This window comes from Anas platyrhynchos, chromosome Z, assembly GCF_047663525.1.
Source record: "Anas platyrhynchos isolate ZD024472 breed Pekin duck chromosome Z, IASCAAS_PekinDuck_T2T, whole genome shotgun sequence".
Classification (NCBI taxonomy): Eukaryota; Metazoa; Chordata; class Aves; order Anseriformes; family Anatidae; genus Anas; species Anas platyrhynchos.
Window position 1 is genome coordinate 66514595 of NC_092621.1, and position 13792 is coordinate 66528386.

The following is a 13792-nucleotide window of genomic DNA, read 5'->3' on the forward strand; positions in this document are numbered from 1 at the left end:
ACTGGCACTGATGCTGTAGCTGGATCCCTCGAAATCCCATTTGACTGCTTCTGCTTCCTGAGCAGGTGACAGAAACTTTCACAACCAGAGAGCAGAGAAGAAGGAGGTGGAGTTCTGCATAGGGGAAATATTTGGAAGTTTTGAAGATGTTTCCCCTGCTCAGCTGCCAACCCTACGTTAACCAATCACCTGATCTTTTGCATTCCAGTGTGAGGAAGGTTTTAGCAATTCGTGTCAATAGAGAGCTTGAAGGGAAATGCGTTCCTTTCATACATTGTAAACTTTGATTCTTGCCCTATTTGGAAGACTGAGCCATTTATAACACCAGCAAAAGTCTCAAATCAGTTAGGAAGGAAAGTTAGTTCTGAAAATACTCAGTCACCTCTGTGCATGCCAAACCCTTCATGGCACTGTGCAAAACGCAGATTGCAGTGATGAATCGCGTTGTGGAATGAATGGCAACATACATATTTGGCTCCAGATCCAAAATGTCACTTATTTGGCCATTTTATTTAGGGTAGCACTCCCCTCCCCTCCCATTCCCTCCCTGGCCCATTCCTTACTTCCCACCAATACCCACCCCCTCCCTCCCCTCCCCTCCCCTCCCCTCCCCTCCCCTCCCCTCCCCTCCCCTCCCCTCCCCTCCCCTCCCCTCCCCTCCCCTCCCCTCCCCTCCCCTCCCCTCCCCTCCCCTAAATTCCCCTAAATTCCCCTAAATTCCCCTAAACTCCCCTAAACTCCCCTAAACTCCCCTAAACTCCCCTAAACTCCCCTAAACTCCCCCAAACTCCCCTCCCCTAAACTCCCCTAAACTCCCCTCCCCTAAACTCCCCTCCCCTCCCCTAAACTCCCCTAAACTCCCCCAAACTCCCCTCCCCTAAACTCCCCTATACTCCCCTCCCCTCCCCTAAACTCCCGTCCCCTCCCCTAATCTCCCCTCCCCTAAACTCCGCTACACTCCACTCCACTCCACTCCCCTATGCTCCTCTACACTTCTTTCCTCTACACTCCCCTCCCTACACTATCCTCCGCTACACTCCCCTCCCCTACACTCCCCTACACTCCCCTTCCCTAGACTCCCCTCCCCTACACTCCCCTAAACTCCCCTCCCCTACATTCGCCTACACTACACTCCCCCAAACCCCCCTACACTACACTCCCCTGCACTCCCCTCCTCTATGCTCATCTCCCCTGCACTCCCCTCCCCTGCACTCCCCTCCCTACACTATCCTCCCCTACACTCCTCTACCCTACACTCCCCTACACTCCCCTCACTATCCTACACTATCCCAACACTATCCTACACTAGCCTACTCTCCCCTACAATGCCCTACATGCCCCTGCCCTGCCCTGCCCTCCCCTCCCATTCCCTCCCCTTTCCTCCCTTTCTCTCCCCTTCCCTCCCATTCCCTCCCCTTCCCTCCCTTCTTGTCCTTTTCTTTCCCCCTCTCTTCTCTTCTCCCCTCTTCTCCCATCTTCTCCTTCCTTTCACGGATCTGAACGCAGAAGGGGGAGAAGCGTAACTCCAGATCGCTTCAGTCGCTCTGGCAGCTTGTGTCACTGGCTGATCCATGGGAATCCATCAGCAGCAATCGGAAGCGTTCCAGCTGCTGTGGGACCAGTCAGGGAACAGTCTCAAACTGGGAAACGCTGGCTTCCTTCCGCGGCTCAGACAGGTGACTTTCAATTTCGCCCTGGCTGGCTTGTGTCCCCTTGCTCTGTCCCCACCTACACTGCAGTTTGGTTTAGAAGCAGCAGCACGGTTTGGAAGTAGTTCCACTACTTCCATTTTCGGTGATTTGGCTTAGCTCGCCAAGTGGTTTCTGTCAACAGAACACAAGAAGGAGATTTTGGTTAGAAACAACTACATGAGGAGCTCCTTTTCCAAATGAATATTTATCCTTTCCTAATGGAGACTACAGTGTAAGAGATTAGGACAGATCATTCCGAGAGATTTTTCAGAGAATTGTCCCTTGGGGGTGCTTAGTCCAGAGGACCAGAGTTAATCTGTCCAAAGTACACCATGGAAGCACTCTGAATTACTTGCTAACAGAAGCATGGCCTTACCATGTCTGATACGGCTTTGGCTGGTTTCAGTGTTCTTCTTCACTTCATAAATACCTACATTAAGTACTGTCCTATCAAGCGAATACCTTATTCTCTTGCTATCTCTGAGTTGATGGAAGACCCAAGACACTTGGCTCTTCACATCGTTGGAAGAACCAAGTGTACTTCCAATATTCACAGCTTCGGAGTAAATGGAGATGAGGTTGAGAGTGGATGAAAAACACCAAGTGTTCTTCCCATCTTCACAGCTTCTAAGCAAGTGGAGATGAGGCTGTGCAAGAACCAAACAAACTGCTGATCCAGAAGCAGCCTAAAGACTGTCTTTAAGCAGGGCCTTGCATTCTTCATCTTTCTACCATTACTCGCCTTCAAGGGCATGATCGTTATCTTATTGACTTCCTACCACTACAGCAACGCACCTGCTTCTCTCACAAAACTTACGGGTGGGAACTGGAAATACTCACCAGCATTCTGTGTTTCACTCCTCATCTCAATTCTCTTTTGGCCTGTGAAGCTTTTCAGATCAGAGATGAAGATCAGATGTAATCTGGAGTTTGGGATACTGCAAATGAAAAGAAGAATCATCCTGAGAACTCTTTTCAACCTCACTTGCAAGCGCCAAAGTCAAGAATACCAAAAGGAAAAAGGATGCCACTTGATCATGGTAAGCATAAATTTGAGCACAGGTCTCCTCTAACTGAAGCGAGGTTAAACAGGCTCCAAACAAGGTTAAGGAGCACACCCACGATCATTTCCATAAAACTGTGTTTTCAAACAAATGGTTGAAAGATTTAGATTTTCTTACAAGCGACGAATGAAAAATAAAGAAAGAAAAGAAAATGACCAGGACATGCAGTCTAGCTTACTCTAGCTTACTTTGCCTAGTTCAGAATCTGCGTCTTGGGTCACAATCAGGAAGCAGCATTGTGCAGAAATGCCAAAGCCTCCCCAAACTTGTTCTATCTTCATCAACAAGGGCTTTGATACTGCTGCCTCCTCAGCAACATCGGCAATTGAGTAGGAAAGTTGGTGTCCACCAGGTCAAATCAGGACTAGGAAATCCCTCTTGCCACAACTGCACACTTGCACCAGAGTTGGCAGGTCAGAGCGATGGACAGAGAAGCATCTAGAAGAGTGTTAGAAAACAGACTTTAGAACAGATTTCCATCAGCCCAGGAACAATTACTTGCTCATCCCTTCAGACTGAACTCTAAGTAGAAGCAGGTGATCCCAAGCTGCATTCCTGACATCTATGCTGCAAAGTCATCAAATGTGACATGTTATTCTACCAGTCTGTAATGAACATAAACAAGAGTTGGAGTTGAGGATGTTGGTTTAGAATCAAGCTCAAAGTGTTAGTCCTTTGATATGTTTTTGTCTGCAAGTGTTTTCACTGTTTCCCAGACAATGTCTCCAGCAAGCTAGCTGTTTGTTTCATTTGTTCTGTTCTGTTTTGTTCTGTTCTGTTTTGTTTTCTCAGTAAGGTTTCTTAGAGAGATAAGATTGAAGTGATCGTATTGCATGCCCATCCATCCCTCCCCTTTGCTTGTCCAGAGCTTTTACCTTGTCTACCACGATGCATGAACTTGGTCATAGGCACAGTTGTTTCAAAGACATTCTGCTGCTAGACCTGTTGTGAAAACAGAGAGCTAAGTATTTGGACGAGAACATGCTTCCACCTGCACTATGACCTCCACAACTAGATACGGAGCCATACCAGCCAGAAGGAAGTTTCCTTCACAGCTGCTGTTTCTTACACTATCTGGACTCTTACTTTTACTCTTACTTGCCTTTCCTGCATTAGCACAAAAAAAAAAAAATAATAAAAAAAAAAGAGATTTGGAGATTACCTTTGCCATCTGATGTCTTCGTTTCCAGAAACTACCCTGGATCACCTTTATGAGAACTGTCCCACACTGCAAGCATGGGTGTTGCAGTCAGGCCAGATATGTCCCTTCTACGTCAATAACCAAATCTGTCAAGTTAAGAACATGGAATTAATGAAAAGGAAATCCTTCTATTTTGATCTGAGTTCACTTTTTTTTTTTTTTTTTTTTTTTTTTTTTTTTTTTTTCTAGACCGAGAAGAACCAGCAAAAGTCGGGTGAAAAATGAAATGAAAAATGTTAAGGCCAGGCAGCTTGCTCACTGCAAGTGCTAATCTGAAAGCAGATGGAGTGCATCTTCATACACTCCATCCTGAGACACTCCACTCAACAGGCCAGAGCAGCTGATGAAGTGCATTGCTGTCCTGAAGTTTCATGTGATGGGCTACTTTTAAGTCTCTGGTTTATGCTGTAGTACTTGAGGTCTATGGCAGGACCACAGCACACTCTTATTTGTCTACCCTTCTTTCTTGATCGTGTGTGGGAAAGAGAGAGCGTGCAGAGGCCCTCAGCCACATGTTGCACCGGTCACTCTGTGCAGCTACATCACTGAGCCAAAGTACCAAACTTCATGCTTGTGAAAGGACTTGACACAAACTACAGAAGACTAAAATGAAGCATCCAAACACTTACAGAAGGGTGGGCCCTCTCGATGCACCTCAGCGTGGGATCCACAAGTCCTCACGTGGTTTCATCCAGCACACTTCTCCGTCCCTCCTCGCTCAACTTGCTCAGAGGCAGCTGTTCCCAAGGTGTCACAGTGACATCATTCAATTCTGTTTCTGAAGTCATCACCGTAGGCCCCTGGCAGCGGCAACACAACACTCTCTGTTGCTAATGCGAATGTCTCAGAAACAAGTAGAGAAGTACCACTCTCCCCAAGCTGACTTTAATTGGAGTAGTTCCGAAATTATTCTCTGCCCCCCCTACATCTGTGGAAGGTGTGTGATAAATCTTTTCCTTAAGAAAGGATTACGAGCAAAAAAAAGCTTGCTTCTGATACGTTCCCCTTACTTTTAGAGCTGTTCACCTTTGATTTCCAAGTAAGAAAAAAGAAGGTGAAATCAACAATTCTCCTCCTCCGAGTTGGGAATATGAAGTAAGCCCAATTATTTAGGAAGCCTGAAAAAGGAAACGATACATTTCCTTGTTAAACACCTTGTTGCTTCTGAAAACTTTTCCAGTCCTTTGCAGCTGCAGTGCTTTTCGGTGGGTGGGCAGCCGAGCTCCATCACGGCCACTCTCTCCCTCCCCCTCCTCAAAGAGAAAGGGAGAGAAAATACGATGCAAAGGGCTCAAGGGTTGAGACAAGGACAGGGAGATCGCTCAACAAGGATCGTGATGGGCAAAGCAGACTCAGCATAGGGAGACAGGAAGATTTCCGGCCTAACTACTACTACTCCCAGGCTAGACAAGTGAGAACCAAAGGAAAGAAACCAAAACCACCTTCCTTCCCCCCATCTGAGCTCTTCCAGCTCCTCCCCCTGTGCAGCGCAGGGGAACAGGGGGACTGGACTGGGGGTTGTGGTCAGTCTGTAGCACTTCATCTCCACCACTCCTTCTCGGTCCCTCTCTGCCCCTGCTCCACGTGGGCTCCTCTCCACGGGCTGCAGCTCCGGCCCGGGGCCTGCTCCTGCGGGGGCTCTCCATGGGCCGCAGCCTCCTCCAGGCCACATCCACCTGCTCCACCGGGGGCTCCTCCACCCATGGGGGGGCTGCAGCGTGGAGATCTGCTCCATGGGGGACCCATGGGCTGCAGGGGGACAGCCTGCTCCACCAGGGGCCTCTCCACAGGCCGCAGGGGAACTTCTGCTCCAGGGCCTGGAGCACCTCTCCCCCTCCTTCTGCACTGATCTTGGCTCCTGTAAAGCTGTTTTTCACTCCTCTCTCCCACCTCTGTTGTTCCCCAGAAGTTTTTTGTTGTTGTTGTTGTTTTTTCCTTGTCTTAAATCTGCTCTCACAGAAGCACAAACAACATTACTTACTGTCTTGCCTCTGGCTAGTGACAGGGCCCTTATCTACCAATGGGCAGCTTCTTGATTCCTCTCAAAGAAGAATGCTTATGTCCCCCTGCTACCAAAATCTTGCCATGCAAACACACTGTAATTGGTAACACAGTGTAGTGAACAAATTGACTTAGAGAAGAGGCTGTTTACACCACCAAAACAATCCAGAAAGAAGCACTGGAAGTTCAGGAAGATGAACCCATACTTTCAATGGTCCGATAACCTGAGACCCTAACACTGAAGAAATAGCCAATACATCAGTGTTTGGAAAGAAGGAAATGAGACATCTTTCTAAGAAATTCCTGTGATGGAAAAAGAAGCTTAGCTCCAGATGAAACATCTCTTTCTTTGCTCTAATATGTATCTCATCTCTAAGACATTTTATATGTTCTAATAACTATTTCTGAAATATGGTTATGGGAAAATATTTTATCTGCCTGCTGCCTAGAAATAAGAACTACAGCAAAGGTTTTTCTCTTTGATTGTCTCGTTAGTCTCATAAACTTCAAATGTTGCCGTTTTAAGACAGTCTTCCCCCTGCATGCTGAGAGACAAAAAAGTTTCTTAATGTTGTATGACAGTCTGTTTGATAGAAGCAGCACAACTTGTTTCTACAACCCCAAATAATTTATAAAGCAAAAGAGTCATTAAAAAGAGAAAAAAACATTGGGTAAATTTAATATCAGATCCTAAGTTACTAAAAAGCCTTCAGGACATTCAGAGTAGAAATGCCTTTTTGTTCCCTAACATGCTTACCTCAGTGGGCCCCTGATCTGCATATAGACACAGGATGTTACTGTATTTATAGTAGAAGACACGAAAAATTATTAATTCTTGATCCCAGAGCTTCAGTACTACAAGAAAATGCATTTCCACAAGGCAGTGGAGCTGTATTTAGGATTATACAATCCCAGTGAGGTAGGTTTTTATGCCTTTTATACAACTAAAATGTCAAATGCCTGTTCTGTGAGTGCTAGGTTCTGTGCTTCCTTTAGGCAAATCACTATGACAATCTCAAACTAGGAAATTTACACATAAGATTTGTAATCATCTTTTTGACATGCATCTGTAATATTTTGTGTGTGACACACACATAGACACTGCATGTGTATGAAAACTTGCAACATAATCTTGCCATATTTTATACTGTATATTCATAACAGCAACATGGAACTGAGGGATGATATAGGAGGTGCAACAAGGAAAGTTATTGAGCAGGCTTGAACACAGGGACAAGAAGATAAGACTTTACCATGAGAATGAAATTGCTTGAGTGGCTTTAAGTGGGAAGACTCTGAAGGGAGGGCCATTTTAATGGTATCTCCAGCACATCAGCCATATTGAACTTCTGTTACAGGGTTTTGGTGGTCTGTTTTAGTTAAGGATTTTCCCTGATGTCCACAAATAGAGATTTTATACTTGACCAACCATAGTAGCCTATAATTGGATGATTACATTTGTTCAAAATTAATAGTTTAAAAAATGAAACACTTGGCAACACATACATCACATTTCAAGTTCTCTTTAAAAACAAACAAGCAAAACTGCTTATCAGAGTACATGCTGATTGTTGAAGGAGCCACTCTGTGTTATGTATAAATCATTCCCTAGTACATCAAAAATCCATATTATTGACCTACATTTTACAAAATTCTGACAGCCACCTTAATCTCAGAGAAACTGAAAATAAAAAGTTTGCCTCATAAGAGGAAATCTGTAATTCTAATAAATTTATTTATTATAAATGAAAATAACATCTCTGAAATTTGGTCAAGTTAAACAATGTAGATATGAAAATATAGCATCATTATTCAGCATTTTAACACCAGTTTTCAGACTTATCTTTTTATGTCAGCTTACATGAATGCATAATTTAAGTGTACCCTAAAATTAAACCTGACTGTTTCAAAAAAAAAAATTACCACATGTATCCTGAATTAAAATTCTTAAAGTTATCTAAAATTATATATTTAAGAAACATATGTGATTATCTAGATGTGTTTTAAACAGAAAATTATTGGGTGTTATTACTATAATCCTGAGAATTTTAATCATCCATAAAGCCGTAGCCTAAGAGCCACCACCCAACACACACACACACAAACAAAACAAAAAAAACTAACAATAGCAACAACAACAAAAACATTAACTGTATTTATCAGAAGTATCAAAACTCAGGTATTTAATATTTCTATCTGAGTCTTTCAGTATAACTAGTGAAAACGCTGTCCTTGTATTACATTATTTTATTTCATTCTGTGTTTATATTTTGTTACACATTTGTGTTTTTATATTTATGCTTCTCTCTCTCTCAGACAAAATACAAGGCTAGTCTTTGCTCTGAGATAATGAAAAGTAGTGCAACAACCAAAACAAACAAAAAGGTCTACAATTATTTTGAAGAAGGCAGGGATTAGTCTCTTTTCCCAAGCTCTAAGTGATAAGACAAGAGGAAATGGATTCATGTTGCAACGAGGGAGGATCAGTTTGGATATTAGGAAAAAAGGTTGTGAAGTATTGGAACAGGCTGCCAAGGAAAGTGGCTGAGTCACCATCCCTGGAGTTCTTAAAAACACATGGAGATGGGGTGATTAATGATATGGTTCAAAGGTGGTAGTGCTAGGTTAGAAGTTAGACCAGATGATCTTAGAGGTTTTTTCCAACCTAAATGATTCTATGATTCTAAAATAATAAATGGTAAGTTTTAAATAATAACCTGTAATTATATTAACAAAACATAAAAGTAAAAACAATAACTTCTACATCTCAGATGGGCTGTGTTTACCCAAGCAACTAATGCACACATTTATTCCTCCCACTGAAGCAATACCAATGTGAGACAGGTTCTGGTAAAAGGAAGACACTCTTCACATCATTTATACAGTGCATTGCTAGGGTTCCTGAACAAATGCCAACCAAGCCAGTGTCAGTGCTGTAAGCAGTGTAGCTGCGTCTGCCTTGTAGGCATAATTATTGTGGTCATGACTATTTTGATGGGGCAAAGCTGTCAGCTGGCATAGTTGTGCTTTTTGAGTGTTACAACTGACATTCCTAAGCTTTTCTGCTCAGAGGTGAGTCTGACTCACTCAAGCTAGTCAGACTCAAGGTGAATCAAAGTGAACATACACAGGGCACAGTGTGAGCCAACTCTATTTTGCTTAGGGTGTACTGGATAAAAGTCATACTATTTATCACCTTTGACAGTCAAATTTTCAGTTAGCAACTATTACATATGCAGTTTACTACATAAACAATAGTGAACCAAATGAATTTGAGCCACCAAGTACTAATAAGAAAGATGTGTTTTTCCCCAAAACACTAGATCCCAGACAGATGTAACAAATCTAAGGGAAACAAATAAGCAACCAACCTAACCAAACTAAATCAGCCAACAAACCAACCAACCAAACAAACAAACACAAAAAAAAGCACAAAGACTGTTAGGAAACACTTCAGAGCTGATAAGTTTTATAAACTAGTTGTCGCTAACTGAAGAAAGGAACTACTGTGCCAAAGGAAAGGAACTACTGCTGAGACTCTAAAACAGCAACCTAAACTGAAATGAGATGGTGGGAAAATGCAATGGGCAGTAAACCAAAATTCTCTGCAAATTCCTACTGCTCTTCCTGAGATAACTTCTCTGGAAGTGGAAGCTGAGTGCAAAATTATGTATTATTGGAATTTTAGTTACATTAATATTCATGAGGTTCATCATATTAGTGTCAAAGGATCAAAAAATTCGTACTCATCAGTATGTGTTAATTAATCAGATAGTTGTATTATCAAACAGATAATTGTATTATCAAATTCTGACTTGCAAATAGCTCACTTTTCCAGAGGCAGGATGAATTAAATTTTCAACTAAAGAGGTCTAATTTTTCAAATCTCTCTTTCATACAAATACTGTCTGCTAAAATCTTTTAAATTTTCTCATGCTTTATTCAAAGGAGAAACTTTTACTAGCAAACTGGATGAAAAATGAATTAATGTTAAATTTCTGAACTGTCACTTTCAGTACACATACACTAATACATTTTATTTAACTTTACTGATAGTGATGATCTAATCATTAATCTTACTTGAGCTTCAGTGTTCTTGCAAATGTTTATCTTATTTTATGAAATAGATATTGATAAAATTAATACACAAAAGATAAAAAGACACTATAAGCAAGAACTGAATAACAGGAAGAAATAAGGATTAATTTGCCCAATTTGTGAAGGACAGTATTTTACATAACTAAGACATAAAAATTACTATTTAAAAATTGGTTCTGTCTCTGTGAATAAGTAATTATAATAAAGAGACTTCACTGGGACTGCTTCCTATTTCCTTTCTCTGAGCCAGAATGCAGTAGGTGTTCAAGTCCTTATATAGCATTCACAGACAAACACAGAGTTTCTTTGAAATATTTCAGTGCTACTCAATCTTGTTAGAGTCAAAGTCAATACTATCCTAACATTTAAAGTATCAAGCAGTTATTCCAAGATTTTCTCACTACTTTGCATCTATTTTTCTGTGGACAGCTACAGTACTCTTTAAAACATACACGTATTTTAAATAAATAGAAATAAAACTGTTCTGAAAGTTTCCTAATATGGTTTCTAAATCATAATATTATAGACCAGGGTACTATCATTATGCTATTAAGGTGAACAGTATGCAACTTAGTATGCAACTTATCTTTACATCGCACATCTAAGATCAAAATACTTTACAAGAACGTACTGGTAAAATTCTACAGTTACTTTCATTTTTCAAACCAAAAAAGCTTATTTAACTAAACTGATCTTTCAGTTTTAAAACACTTTGTTTTTGAATTAAATTTAGATTAGTTTTTCCAATGCCTGCACTGATAAGGTAATTGTAAAACATGCCAACTCTGTGACTACTAGATAGGATTAGTTTCAGTGAAATGTGGCATTTGTGCAACAGATTTCCTGTTCTGTGACCAATGTTGTATGCCTTATTCAGGTCTTTACAATATAAAAACATAACAGCGATAAAATAAAATAAAAAATAAAATAAAATAAAATAAAATAAAATAAAATAAAATAAAATAAAATAAAATAAAATAAAATAAAATAAAATAAAATAAAATAAAATTAGATGGTATGTTTATCAAAATATCTTTACTTTGGAGGTACTGAAAATTGAGAGTCAAGTGCCCTCAGCAACTAGGTCAGGGTACACTAATTTATCATCCCTGTTTATACAGACATGATATGTTCAAAGTTTTAAAAACTGTAGATATCCACTGAGGAGAGAAATTAAATTATTTTTATTATACAAAGAACAACTAACATGATACAAAAAAAAAAAAAAAATGCCAGTGTGCAGAGTAGATGGTTTGAGCATAGTAAAATGTATTTGATCATAAACATGACAATTCTGTAGTAAAATGATCCATCTTGTACAGAGACAGAAGTGCATGTCTATATAGGGAGCTGGCCACTTAATCAGGAGGGAGATGAAGCCTTCTTCAGACAGCTCCAAGTAACCTCTCAGTCACAAACCCTGGTTCTTATGGGGGATTTCAACCACCCTGATATCTGCTGAGAAGACAACACAGCTAGGCACAAACAGTCCAAGAAGTTCCTGCAGTGAGTTTATGACAATTTTTTGGCACAGGTGGTGAAGAAGCCAACAAGGAAAGGTGTTGGACCTTGGCTGTGTTGGACCTTGTACTAATTAATGAGGAAAGACTAGTTGGAGATGTGAGGGGAAGAGGCAGCCTTGGCTGCGGTGACCATGATATGGTGGAGTTCAGGATCTTGCAAGAAGGAAGCAGGGCAAAAAGCAGTATTGCAACCCTGGGCTGAAGGAGAGCAGACTTTGTTCAGGGAAGAATTTCTTAGTTAAAGCCCTGGAAGGAACGGGGGTCTAATACAGCTGGTCAGTGTTCCAGTATCACTTCCTCCAAGCTCAAGATCGGTTCATCCCTATGAGCAAGAAGGCAAGCAAAGGGGCAGGAGACCTTCATGGATGAGCAGAGCACTCCTGGAGAATCTCAGACAGATTAAGGAAATTTGCAGCATGTGGAAAAAAGGACAGGCTACTTGGGAGGAATATAGAGACAGGTCAACAAGAAGGGCTTCTTCAAATATATCAATAGAAAAAGGAAGACTGGGGAAAATATTGTTCCACTGCTGAATAGAGCAGGTGCCCTGATGAAAAAGACTATGGAGAAGGCAGAGTTTCTGAATGCTTTTTTTTTGCTTCAGTATTTACTGTAAGATCAGCCCTCAGGAATCTCAGCCCTCAGGAATCTCAGATCCCGGTGACGAGAGAGGAGGACTTACCCTTAGCTGAACATCCTCACCCTCTACTTAACCCTGGTGAGGCTGCACTTGGAGTAGTGTGTCCAGTTCTGGGCTCTGCAGTACAAGAGGCACATAAAACTGCTGGAGTGACTACAGAGGAGGGCTACTAAGATGATTGAAGAACTGGAGGACATGTTGTACTAGGACAGGCTGAGAGAACTTGGACCTATTTAGCCTGGGAAAGAGAAGACTGAGGGGACACCACATTAATATATATAAATATCTGAGAGGAGGATGTTAAGATGATGAAGCCAGTCTCTCTTCAATTGTTCCCAGAGACAGAATGAGAGGCAATGGGCACAAACTGAAGTACAGGAATTTCCAGTTGAATATGAGGGGGCACTTCTTTACTGTGAGCATGACAGTGTACAGGAACAGGAGGGGCTGTCCATTTCTCAGCAGGCTGGTTGGATTAGGTGATCTTCAGAGGTCTCTTCCAACCCCACGCCTTCTGTGATTCTGTGATTCTGAGCTATTAGTTATATCCTGTGAAGTCATACTTCACACTGATTAAAATTCAAAGGCAAAAATTAATGACAATGTGATTGAAGAACATGAAGAACATATAGATCTTTTGTAATATATGGGAGTGATTATTGTAAAAATAAAAAAATAAAAAAATTAAAAAAAAATGTCTAGGCTACCTGTAAAAGTATTCAAAAGTTTAAGACCTAATGATGCATTCATAGAATTATTTCTCATAAATAAGATTTAAAGGAATACCATAACAGAGGGAAAACCAGTCATAAGAACTCGATATCATGTGCCAGGATATTTGGAGAGTCTTAGGTCATGAATTATAAATTAATATACTATGTGAACATCTTTAAGTCTATCCTAAATGAGGAAGCATTCCCCCTGAAATAAAAACAATTTATTTACATTTATGAAAATACAGGTGTCTTGAATGTTCCAGGATTTATTATGTAGAAGAATAAGAAAAAATACAAAATGTTTTTTTTTAGTAGATAATATTTCTCACCACTATTTTTTTCACTGTTGTGTTCTCTGTTGCCTTTTTGACTTTTTCCCCCCCTTGTTGTGGTTTAACCCACATAGGCTGCTCAGCACCCAGATGTTCATACATTCTCCACACAGGCCAATGGGGGAGAGAGTCAGAAAGGTCTAAGTGTGAGAACTCATGGATTAAGAAAAAGACAGTTCACCAGGTAAAGTACAAGCTTCATGAATAAGCAAAGCAAACCAAATAATTCATTTGCTGCTTTCCATCATCAAGCAGGTGTCAGCCACTCCCAGGAAAGCAAAGCTAATCACATGTAACAGTTCCCTGGGAAGACAAATACCATCACTCCAAACATTCCCCTTTCTTTACCCCAGCTTTTACTTAAGATCATGATGACACATCCCTTTGGTCCATTTGTGACAGCTGTCTTGGCTGCGTCCCCTCCCAGCTCCTGGTGCATCCCCAGCCTCCTTGCTCATGGCGAAGCATGAGAAGCTGAAAAGTTGCAAAGCATTTCATGCAAGCACTGCTTTGAAACAACTGACAG

The 13792-nt window shown here is 41.1% G+C and overlaps 1 long non-coding RNA gene across 1 annotated transcript; it reads right to left on the reverse strand.

The window, feature by feature from the left end:
* Positions 1-1452: 1452 nt before the first annotated feature.
* LOC140000643 (uncharacterized) lies at positions 1453-3185 on the reverse strand. The gene is made up of 3 exons (XR_011805701.1): positions 2944-3185; positions 2532-2629; positions 1453-1823 (listed from the first exon to the last, which is right to left on the reverse strand). It is a non-coding gene; the product is annotated as an uncharacterized lncRNA (long non-coding RNA).
* Positions 3186-13792: the final 10607 nt, after the last annotated feature.